Source organism: Lichenostomus cassidix, chromosome 10 (assembly GCF_008360975.1).
Source record: "Lichenostomus cassidix isolate B80296 chromosome 10, HeHo_3.0, whole genome shotgun sequence".
Taxonomy (NCBI): domain Eukaryota; kingdom Metazoa; phylum Chordata; class Aves; order Passeriformes; family Meliphagidae; genus Lichenostomus; species Lichenostomus cassidix.
In genome coordinates this window covers 17,020,003-17,031,985 of record NC_139491.1, presented here as the reverse complement: position 1 = coordinate 17,031,985, position 11,983 = coordinate 17,020,003, and positions in this window count along the sequence as shown.

The window sequence follows — 11,983 nt, the reverse complement described above, 5'->3', positions numbered from 1 at the left end:
ACAGCGCACGAGATCGCGCGAGGCTTCGCGGAGAGGGCGGAAGTAGCCCGGAGAGGGCCGCCGCCTGCTCTCGCGATAACAGTGAGGAGAGCGGGCGGAGCTGTCGCATGACGCGCCGGGGCGGGAGGGACCCTGCTGGGGGCGGAGCCGGGAGCCGCGCGGGGGCGCCGCCTGGTGGCGCGGGGCGGTACGGCGGGCGGGGCGGGGCGGGGCGGGGCGGGGCGGTGCCCCCGGGCTGGGCCTGTCCCATCCCCGGGCCTGTCCCATCCCGGGCGTGTCCCATCCCCGGGCCTGTCCCATCCCCGGGCCTGTCCCATCCCGGGCGTGTCCCATCCCGGGCGTGTCCCATCCCGGGCGTGTCCCATCTCCAGGCCTGTCCCATCCCGGGCCTGTCCCATCCCGGGCCTGTCCCATCCCGGGCCTGTCCCATCCCGGGCCTGTCCCATCCCGGGCGCGGCTCGCAGCGCAGCCAATCGTGCGGTGTAGGGCTGCTGGAATCAGCCCAAACCATCATACACTCTCACTTCAGGCCCCATCCGACCTGATGTGGAGCGCTTCCAGGGATGTGGCGTACATAACCTCCTGGACAATCTATTCCAGTGCCTCACCACCCTCACAGTAAACAATTTCTTCCTTATATCTAATCTGAATTTCCCCCGTTCAATTTGTACCCGTTCCCCCTTGTCCTATCAGTCTAGTTCCTGCCCACCTCCCAGACCCAGGTACCTGAGATCTCTTAGGCACTGCAATGTGCTGTGAGGTCTCCACAGAACCTTCTCTTCCCCAGGCTGAGCAGCCCCATGTGTCTCAGCCTGTCTTCACCGGGAGCTGCTCCAGCCCTCATGGTCTCCTCTGGACTTGCTCCAGCAGTTCAGCATCGTCCAGCAGGCTGGCACTGAGGGCGGCAGTGCTGTGGGCAGTGCTCACCAGAGCCCTGCGGGCACACGGGCATGGCAGCACCTCTTGGAGCTCAACACGGTTCATGGTGGTCCTGCCTCCCCCTGCTCAGATGGCAAAGGATGGCCCTCCAGGTAATGAACAAGTGCTAGCAAACCTCCCCAGGGCAGGCCATTAGAAGTCCCCGTGAGCTGATTCCCAGTGCAGGGCATGAATGTTATCAGCCTGTGCTGAGAGTGGAAAGGCACATCCTCAGTGTTCTGTCCTACAGCTGTGCCTGACCTGGCTCTTGCTCTTAATCTCTGATGCTAGATTTCTTCTGAAGGCTTTTTTCTATTCAAAACTTTTTTTCCTCTTAAATAATCTTTTTGCTTAGCTGGACGCTGGAATTTTATTTTTGTTTTCATCTTTAGTGCAACAGTAGCAGTACATGAGGCCACTCTAAGCTGTGAACAAGTCAAGCAATAGTAGTATCTCCAGGCTATAAGACATAGATAATACCTAGGGTTTAGACACTAAAGCAGCCAGAACACACCACCAGGCTCAAGCAGAAAAGAAGATTACCAAAAAGATGTCTGCATCTCAGCCTCTAATCAATCTGTTTCCCTTTTGCCTGCATCTCTTTTGACCTAAACTGCCATTGCCTTCCTGAACAGTGACAGAGGGACTTGACACTGGTTGCAAAATATATACTCAAAACTGCATGAGCAACCCCAATTCTAGAGTCTTTCCTCCTGTTCTAGGTTGCAATGATGTCTGGCCTTCGTCTGAGAGACTGCAGGCAGAGGGAACGAGATGGGTGGAAAGGTGGTGGGGAATGTGGCCAAGATGTGTCTAGAGGGCTCTCCAAATTCTGCTGTAAAGCATGTTCTGGGTGCCCAAAGCTGTCTGTCTTTAAACAGATCACTTGTTTGTCACATCCCAGCTATAGCTTTTACTCTTATTGGGTCAGTGCAGCACTTTCCCATGACAGAGCCCTAAGAAGCAGCAAGGGCTGCAGCCCAGCCCAGTCCCTCTGTCCCCAGCACATGTGGCCACCTCTCCTGCTGGCCACGCCTGAGCTGCCACGGGAATCAGGCAGGAGTGTCTGGGGTCAGTGCTGGGAGCTGAGGTGATGAGCAAATGAAGTGTTGGCAGGCAAATGCTGGCAGCTCTGGCTCTTGACAAATTCAGATACGAAGCATCTCCAGGGATGTGCTGCACCATCACTCATTGGTTCTTTTCATTTGCCAAAGACTCTTCAGTCCCACAGGGCTCAGTCCTCAGGATGCCAGTGACAAAACAGCTGCTGGTTATCTCCCACTGTTGGCTGCAAGCCGACTTCAGTGTGTCAGGTACATCCAAGGGAAAGGAATTTTAGGCAGCTTGGAGTATTTCCTGTTCACATGCAAAATCCTTTAGCTCCAAAAGTTTAGAGCTTTGTGCCCTTCTTACATACCAGACAGATTCTTGGAAAGCAAACTCCATTGTATTTGGTTTTAGCGCAATATTTGGCTTTCAGTTTATACTGGAAATTTTCTTTCTTTTTGCTTATTACCACCTGAGCTACTGCACTGTTCTGCCTACTATTTTTTTGTGTGATTCTTTGAGAATCATGGAGTCCCTTAAGGAAATGTGTAACTGTCTAGGAAGAAAGATGGTTTTGCAGTTTGCAGAATGTCTTTTCTGTTTCCCAGCTGGCATCCAACATCTTGAAATAAGTCAAATTCAAGGGAGAGCTTATCCAGAAGAAAGCAGGGATGGGTATTGCTGGCTTGTAATTAGAGCTGACAGAAGCAGGCTAAGCAGAGTCTTAGTGAAGAAGAGAATGGGAGTAGAGGGAATTACTTTGTGCTACTTGTGTGAAAGGCAGTCACTCCATGGAGAGAATTTCAATATTGCTGTTCACCATATTTCAGCCTTCAAATAGAGAAAGCAGTTTTGCTGTGGAAAAAGCTGAGCTAAAGATTGCTCTCAGGTCTGTGTTCCACAGCACTATCACACAGAAGAGAGGCCACAGTGAGACAGAGAGAACCCAGTGCAATGCAAGACACTTTTCTAGTTGTGCCCTTCTTTTGTCTTCCTGCATTTTTGCTATAAAGGCAGAAGAAAGGCAATAGCAGCGACAACCAGACAGCACCCATGCCATACACTCCTCTGCAGGAGAAGCAGGTTGATCCAGGAGTTTGGAGCACAGCCCTTTGAATCAAATCTCTTCTAATCCTGGCTTCCATATGGCTGCTGTATTTAAAGCTCAGAGGCACTAAATCTTACACTGTTCTTGTGAGAGATCAGTGAGAGATCTTTAGAGGAGGGGAGTAAAAATGTTCATAACTACCTATCGATGGAAAAAATAACACAGCAAGCTGGTTTTATTCCAACTGAATGAATATATGAGATTCAGAAACAAAATTTGGGAAACCTCTTTAGAGTATTTACAGAAGAAATTCAGGCCAGTCCGATCAATTGAGTCTAAAATCCACAAGTGAATGTACAGAGCGGGATAAGACACAGTGATCTATGCATAGACTCTGTCAAACCGGAGCTAGCTGGGGCAGCTGATTAAAAAAATAACAAAGACATTTTGATATTGTCACGTTTCAGTAACAAAATGAAAAAAAGGGTTTGCAAAGTTCAAGTTGGACAATTTGTAAGAAATGGTCACATTATCCTATGTCTTGTGCCACAGCAGCAAAGCCACAGGAACTAAGTGAGCTGTAAACTGAGAACATGGCAGGCTGCATACTTCAGTAAGAACATGACTGAATATTGAGTTTAAACCAAATGGTTTGACATACAATCTTTACTTCTGGGGTTTTTTTTGTAATACATTATCCTCAGTGCTACCATGTCATCTTCAAGAATGTGAATGTAAGCTTTGCTTTTTTATTGTATATTGCTTATAATCACTATACAAAATCCCTAGTATCAGAGTAAGTAGATCAGTAACTGCCAGAGGAAAAAGCATTTCTTCCTGACACAAGGGTCTGGCAACGAGCCTGTGCTGCGTGAGCCTGTGTCACAAAACACACCGAAAGCCAAGTTCCTTACTAATGCTAAGGCTCTACTAAGAAATAACACTCCCTAGATTTCTCATACCTGGAATATTTGTTACCTCAGACTGGTGTTTATTAATTGATTCATTGCTGGCAATTCAAGTTGCTGTTATAATTTCTCCTCTAAAATGCTGGCACTCAGGAAATAAAAGATTCAGGTTTAATCTCTTACAAGAGCTGCCATTTAGACAGATGTGCACAACTCTAACACTCCTCTAAAAGTCCCTCCCTAGCATTAATCAGACTCTTAGTAAATCAGATGATAATGCTGTCTTGTGAATAACTAGAGATAGCACATGAACTGTTCTAAGGTTCAGCTTGGGTATATGGAGACACTCAAGTATCACGGAAGCTGCTTGTCACAACTTATTTCTTGGGCTCAGATGAAGGAAAGAGGTGTTTAAGATTATTTTTATGTGTGAGAGAAGAGCTAGTGTACAGGATCCTCCAGAAACTGTGTTTGGGAGAACAGCCTGGCTGTGAAGAGTTATTAGTACCAAAAGGGAAATTCAGTAAACATGCTTACTTCCGAATATATCATCTAATAGAAGAATATGATGGTGAACTTGTGCTAATCTCAAACCAGGCACCTATTTTCAGGTTACAGCACTGTTGGGCCTCCTGTATCATTAGGGAGCTTGAAAAATTGCCTTTTCTAGTTACTCAGCCGAGTCTAAGTGTGTGCAAAGTCTTTTCCCAGAGATGTCAGGAAGAAGAAGGACTCTTTTGTGCTGATGGCAGATTAACTGAACTCTGAGTTGTGAGCCTGAGGTCTTCGTTTCAGGAAGTGCAACAAGCGACTGGGGAACCTCAAGCTACACTGCCCAGCCCTTAGAGCAGTCTGTGAAGTATCAGGCTTAACAGCCCTAGAGATCACATCTGGTTTGGTTCAGGCTGTGGTTGTTACTGACATGTTTGTTTTAAATGGATGGCATCTGTTGCCTTCCTTCCTCAACGCTGCTGGAAATGGAGAGGGGAGGCACAGTTCAGCTTTCTTACCTCAGGATTTTTTGCAAACTCAGGCACTGCTGGCCTCTGGGAACAAGTGTTTTCTTTCTTAGGAAGGTAGTGCTCACCTGCCATCTGCTCACACATGCTATGGAGAGCCAAATTGCTTTCCTCACTCACTGGAGGAGAAAGCTTAATTTGGCAAGGACCACTATGGGCATTTCTCACATCTGCAGGGAAGAAGGTGAAGGAGGTGGAATGCTGGGCACCACTATTTGGTGCATCCCAACTGCAGGGAGCCCAGAAACCCATCCTTCAGAGAGGGATGGCAGCAGGGAACACATTGCATACATCCACAAGAAAGAAATTTGGGGGATTTAGTGAGAGTTGGCAAGAACAATCACAAAGCAACACCCTTCAACACTAAGGGTGCTGCAATTCCCTAGTGCGTAAGGGAAGTATGGAAGGTGTTGCTGTTAAAGTTTTTTTTAACTGCTGATTACTATTAAATGCTTCTAATATGACGACAGCTCATCCACACCTGACAGTCCTCAGTCATCCATGGAAACCTCCACAGCAGGACAAGCCACTTTCTGTGTTTGTTTTCTGGAGAGTTGGAAAGTGCCTCACAGCAAGATGTGCTTTCAGCTCAGTCACTGTGACCCAAAGGACAGAGAGATGTTGGGGATGTACTCAGGACTTCTTAATATATTGCACTGATTGAGGCTTTTAACAAGATAACCCCCAACTCTTGGAGCTAATGACCACTCAGAACCATACCCATCCTACCTATAAACTCTTAACAGTCTGAGCTAGGAACACCATGTCATCTATCTTAGAAAATGGTTCTCAAGTCAGTGCTGGGTAAGAGTCACACAGACCTGTGTATGAGGCGTACTGGGAGAAAAATCTGCTGTGGGAGCAGACAATTCCAGTCTTTCTGTCTAAATACTATCAAACACACTTTTTCTGGAGGTGAGAAGCCCCCAGCTTTACAAGGAGAGACCTTCAATTTACAACCTAAAATAGGAGGGGTGCCTGAGCAAACCAATCTCCCCCAGTCCTTGGACCCTGGCTGAGAGAGGCAGTTTTCCTGCTACCCACTATTGCAGCTCTCTCCACAAAAAAAGGTTGTGCTTCCTTCCTGGGGTGCAGGCAGGGAGGCAGATGGAATCTCTCTTCTGACACCTCTTTGACTACTAGAATTAGATCTTCCCTTCACAGCTATTGTAGCTTGCAGGAGGCTGGATCAAGTGGCTCCTGCAGATGGCATCTGCATCCTAGGGATGGAATGAAATCTAGGCTAGAGCACAGCAGTGCATTAGAGAGAAATCAAAGGAGCTTAGACAACTCCAAACCCTACTTCTGTCACTCTGCTTTTCAGGATCCTGCTGGGATCACCCATCTGCAGTTCTTTAGCAGAAGAGGAGGTGCTCCAGTCCTGCTGTCCTAGTTTCTTCTGTATAGACACTCTGAACTATTTTCTTTTAAATTTACACTCTCTGTTACTCACTTCCAAGTGCAGTTAGAGTCTTACAGCCCCTCTTTATCCCTGCATTGCTACCAAAGATTTCTGCACCCCTTTAGGCACAGCAGAGACAGAAACACCTGTTATTACTGGTTTTACAGCTCTCACCATCTGAAGGTTTCATTGCCACATGGCCTGTCCAAAGATATAGCTGTCCTGCCTCTGCTGATCATCCCTGTGGCACACAGGGGGTTGGCTGGCTACAGCAGAGCTCACCTGTCTGTCAGCGCAGGAAGAGCCAAGTAGAGCATCCAGTCCTGGTGCCCAAGCCCAGCATAGAGGAGAGAGCAGAGCAGGAGTAACCTGGCATCTCCCATACTCACAGCCTCACTTGTTCATGTGGGCAATTTCATGTTCTGACTAGCAACCCCCAGCCTCCCACTCATCAGTTTTGTGCTGGAGGTTGTTGCTGGGAAGTGCAGAGGATGTAGGGATGGAGATTGTTAGGTCTAAACCAAACAGACAGAAATGGAGGAGGAAGAGGAGGAGGAGGAAGAGGAGGGAGTAGAAGAGCAAGTCTTTGAGCTAAGCTGAGCAGGATGATGCAGCTTCCAGAAGGAGGGACAGCAACAGCAGGAAGTGGCATTTACTGGAAGCATTTTTAAAGTCAGTTGGGGAGCAGCTGTGCTGATTTTAATCCAGCTGGACTGAAGTGGCTCCAGAAGAGCCAAAAAGCCCTTTGATACCTACTGTCCAGGCAATAAAATGTTAATCACAGTTGAAAGTCTTTGTTCTCTTAGCAGCAGTATTTTTCTGTTTAGCAGTAATATACCCCTTCCTCCAGTCCCAGATCCCACTGTAACAGGGACAGTGCATGTGTAACAGAGACTGCTCCTGCTGCAATGCTTCAGCACCTGAGAGCTGGCAGGCAGCTCAGAGGATCAGTGACCATCAGCATCAGTGGCACAGCCCTTCTGCTCCCACAGCACTGCTCTGTGTGTCAGAGACTGCTTGACACACGCAGGTTTTCTAAAGAGTGGTGATATTGTGGCTCTGGGGGATTTTACAGCTATGTGAAAGTCTAAGAGAGCGAGCAGGGCAAATTTTAAAAGGAGCAGGGTGAAGTTTCAAGGGCAGGTGGGAAATACGTTCTCAAAAGTATTTGAGATGATAAATCAGTAGAGGAGAGGCCTCGAAGGGCCTAATTTCTAACCCATCCTAGTGAAGTTAGCAGTCGGTCTCCCTGTGGGAGGTCACAGACTCCCATGATAAATGTGTGTTCTCCTTGGATAACAGATTAAACCTTATTACTATTGGCTGCCAGCTGTTCTTTCAGCACTGATCTCTGACTACAGCTATTCCAATGGTGCGTGTCCCTTACACCTATAGCCTTGTTCCTACCAGACCTTAGTGACAACTTTGTGGGTTTTTGTACATAGAACAGGCCTATCCTGCTGCTCAGGGCTCACGAGGGCTCAGGCACTGTCTGCGTTATCATCCAGGAATGCTGTGAGGAGTTTGACAGAAATGAACCAGGCTTCCTACTTCCCCATATGTTTCAGTCCATCCTTGAATCTTCTCAGTTCCCTCTCTGGCTCTAAATATGCTTTTTTTCTATTCAGTTTCTTTTAAATTATGTCCCAAATTTCTTAAAAATCAGAGGAAGTAACACAAAAAGACACTCCAGCCTTGCTGCATTTTTGGAGAAAGAAAAGCAGATAGCATTAAGTGTGAACTGATAAGGTGACCAGTATTCTGTTTTAGAAGTGCATATAGCTTAGATTTCTTTCTCTCAGATCTTTTCATCACTTTCAGGGATTAGGAGAATCTCCAGGCTGCCAAAAAGCTCTTACCAAAAGCAGGCATCTACTATATCCTCTGACTGAAGCTCATGGCATCATCTAAACAGGAAGAGGAACTTGGATGAGCTTTCCCATGTCTCTTGTAATACTCGAGTGCCAAAATTACTAAGGTGTTTTCTGTAAGTGGCTGCTTTTTCAGTAGAAATCCTACCCTAAACCTACTGGGTTTTCATAGCTAATCTTCCATCACTAACAGGAGAGGTTTGGGGCCTGACTGACATTTCTTGACAAAAAGAAGAGTGTTTATGAAAACATTCTGACTGTTTTCTACTTAATGTTGCTTGCTGAGATATCTCATTTTGCAGAGGGCACTAGAGATGCTGCTCCTGCTATCTGCAAATAAAGGTAGAGAGGCCATAATGTATTTCTGATATTAATCATGGCTGTTCATGCTTTCATGATCTCAGTGATGATTTCCTGCCTCAGACTCTTCTGTACACATCTCTTGGAGATTTTAAATATCTCTTCATCCTTGTAGTTTTGGTCTATTTCTGCCTGTTACTGCAATAATAAGCCCCATTATGCTATTACCTTTGTTGCCATCGGAATTGAAAGCTGAGGTGAATTCTAGGCATAGCCTGTTTCCATTATTATCTTTATTTTGAAAGAATCATTTGTTTTCATTATCTGCAGCTGCATCCTGAAGGATTTTGAAAAGGTACATGTGATATTTTCCTCTTATGAGAGCTTGGGTTTTATGCAGGGCTTTCCCCCCTCCTCCTGCCTGTTAAAAAAAAAAAGTTTCCGCTCCACTGCTGGCGTGACAGTATAGAAAGTGTCTCACAGACAGACTGTCTCTCAAAAAAGCAAGAATCCTAAAATCCATCCAATCCTAGTCTAAACCCCACTCTTTCCTTGCTGCATTATGAATCAGTGTACCCTGCTGCAGTTTCTTTCCCTTTGCAGTTTCCAGCATACTCCACCTTTTTAATTTCCTCTGTAGCTCTGCCTACAGCTGGCAAACTAATCAGTGCCTGAGCAGTGCACCTCAAAATATTTGTTTATGCTGAATAACTCTAGCTGCATTTTCTGTTTTCCATCATCTGCTGGTCTTCTTAATCTCTTTCAATGTTTGGTTCATGGTACTGAGCTCAAAGAACAATTATTTTACTCAGGGCAAGGAAGTGATGCAGTAGAAAAAACAGCATGAGCTAGCTGTGAAAATGAGTGTTCGGCACACTTTTAGCATGAAGAGAAGCAGAGACATTTAGCAATAGCACAGGTAAGAGGTCATTGTGTGGACTTACAGAAATGGACATTTCAATTTCTTCCCACTACAGGGTCTACATGGCTACACACCTCTCTTCCCACAGGATATTTAATGTTGCAAACATCTGGCTTAGACAGCTGTTGAACATAGGTAATTTCAGCTTCACTCCTTTTGCCTTCAGTCAGTCACTCCCATAGCCTTTGTTGCTGTGACCTACATTGTGAGCAAATGCTTTTTGATGGCATTTCAAAGGAAACTAATCTTGCTCTCAAACTGAATCATGGCTGGATTCATCTGTGCTCCATACTCTGTGCATATGTAAGTTTATTTCTGCTTCCATCCCGGAGCAGTAAATCCTTAATGATCTGTCCTTAGACACAGGCTCACCTGCAAGGCACAACTGCCTGGGAGGAAGACTTGCAGGGCTTTTCTTTCGCCAAAATCTAAGCTGCTGCTGGCTACAGGGATTAGAGATTTATTAATGCTATTCAGTGTTTTTCAAAATTTTAATATGCAACGGAAGATAAAAGCTTTAATTAATAACTGCAAAAACATGCCAGAAGACTAATAATGATGCTCCAGTAATTACCCCATACCCTGGTTATACTGTGCTAACCAAATTCCCTATCCAATTGTACTGTCAATAATACACCATATGGAGAGCAGGATACCAGTATTAGTGTTTTCCTTGGAGTGAGGCTTCCTCACAGCCTCCACAGCTCTGGGATCAATAATGAGACAGAGTGAAAGAAAAATACAAGAAAGGCAGCTCAAAGAGCTCTTTTAAGTTGAAGGATGTACTGTTTGATTTCTGCATGAAAATGGTGACATTGAAATGGCCCTTTGAGAATGATATATCAATATTAGCACTTCTAAATATGCCATGTACCTGCCTCCTATGAGGCAACTTTTTCTTTGTTTGTTTATTTCTCCAAAGTACATTGCTGTTCCCTTCCTGTTAAAGATGCTGAAGCATCTACTGTTGCAGATCATAAACTTGTCCTTACTGTTTTCACACAGACAGTGCAATTGTCGTGTTCAAGCATTATTGAAGCCATGGGATTACAAGGGGACAGTCTGATTTAGGCCTTGCTGGCACTATCACATTTACAGAAGTATTCACTCTGTAAGAGGGATGACTCCAGAGAAATTGCTACATTTATGGACTTGCAACATGCACTATCACACGCCCGGGTGTGGCAGGGTTTGAGTTTGCATCCCTCTGAAGCATCCTCCCATAGACTACGAGCACTAGAATAGAATAACACAAGTCTCTTTCCAGTCACCTCCCAGGACATCACTGGGATTATCCCTGCACCTGCAGACTCCTTTACCCAAGTGAAATACCTCATGCTGCCACTGAAGCTACAACACGGATGCAAAGGGGAATGAAATCAGCTCCAGTAATTTCTGGCACTGAGGCCCAGGGCTGATGGGCTTCCTTCCAGGGACATCTGGTCATTAACCCTCCCAGAATAAGGGTTTTAGGTCCTTTCAGTCAGGACAATGGGCTATATGCTAGGAAACGCTAACTTCATGCAGCAGAGACTTAATCACACCTTTTGGGACTTTAAAAGCTGGTAGCTATTGATTGAGGCAAGGGTGATGAAGCGAGGTCACAGCTGCCTTCATCTTTCATATGGGGTCCATGGAGACCACACGTAGTAGCATGAAGAGGTCCCTATTGATTCAAGTGGCTTGGCAATTAAAAAGCCCTGTTTTCATCCTTTCATTTACCTTTCACCAGATGAAGCCAAGGGGCTCCGCCAGCTATCATGGCTGCCCAACCAAGCTGGATGCAGTCAGCTGTAACTCCAGATAAAGCTGAGCACAGCTTCATTTCATGCATGTGAAAGTTGTCTGAGACACATACACACCCCAACAGATGGGGCAATGTTTCCCAGGCTGAGAATGGGAGGCCAAAAACCTGGTGAAGGAGAAATGGTGTGGCTCTGGAGAAAGGCCTTGCTGTGGGGAGAGCAGAGAGGGGAAGCACTAAAGCAAGGCTGTGTGAATGATTTATTATCTGTGCTGCTTTAATCCCCCTCCTGTCCCTCCAGCTCACCACTGAAATTCAAGAGATGACAACCTCTGTGTGGATCATTTGAACCCCATGGGGAAGAGGAGTGTGTCTTTCTGTCCCCAGGACTATTGTCCCAGGGTGTTTACAAAGGCTGAAGCTTGGGAGGGCCTCAAACCATCTTTGTTTAGCACATGGCACAGTGGATTTGGGAGCAGTAGAGGGGCTTAGTCCTCCTGTGCACTCCAATAATAGCAATGGTAGCAACTATGGCAAAAGCACAGTCTCAGCCTACTGGCAGCTCTGGGGCTGAAAGTACACGTGGACTTCCCATCAGGGAAGTGGATGTGTCTTTTCATAAATCACTTTGTTGCCTAAACAAAATAAAATGCCATTTAATTTTCTTAGCCACAGTCTTATAAAACAGTAGTCAAGAGTGCCCAGTTTTATCATGCACATGGATGATGAAACAGCAGAATAATGCATTCAAGCTACAAAGATTTCCAGAAACAATAGAGGACTTTGCCACATGTTGTGGGGAAA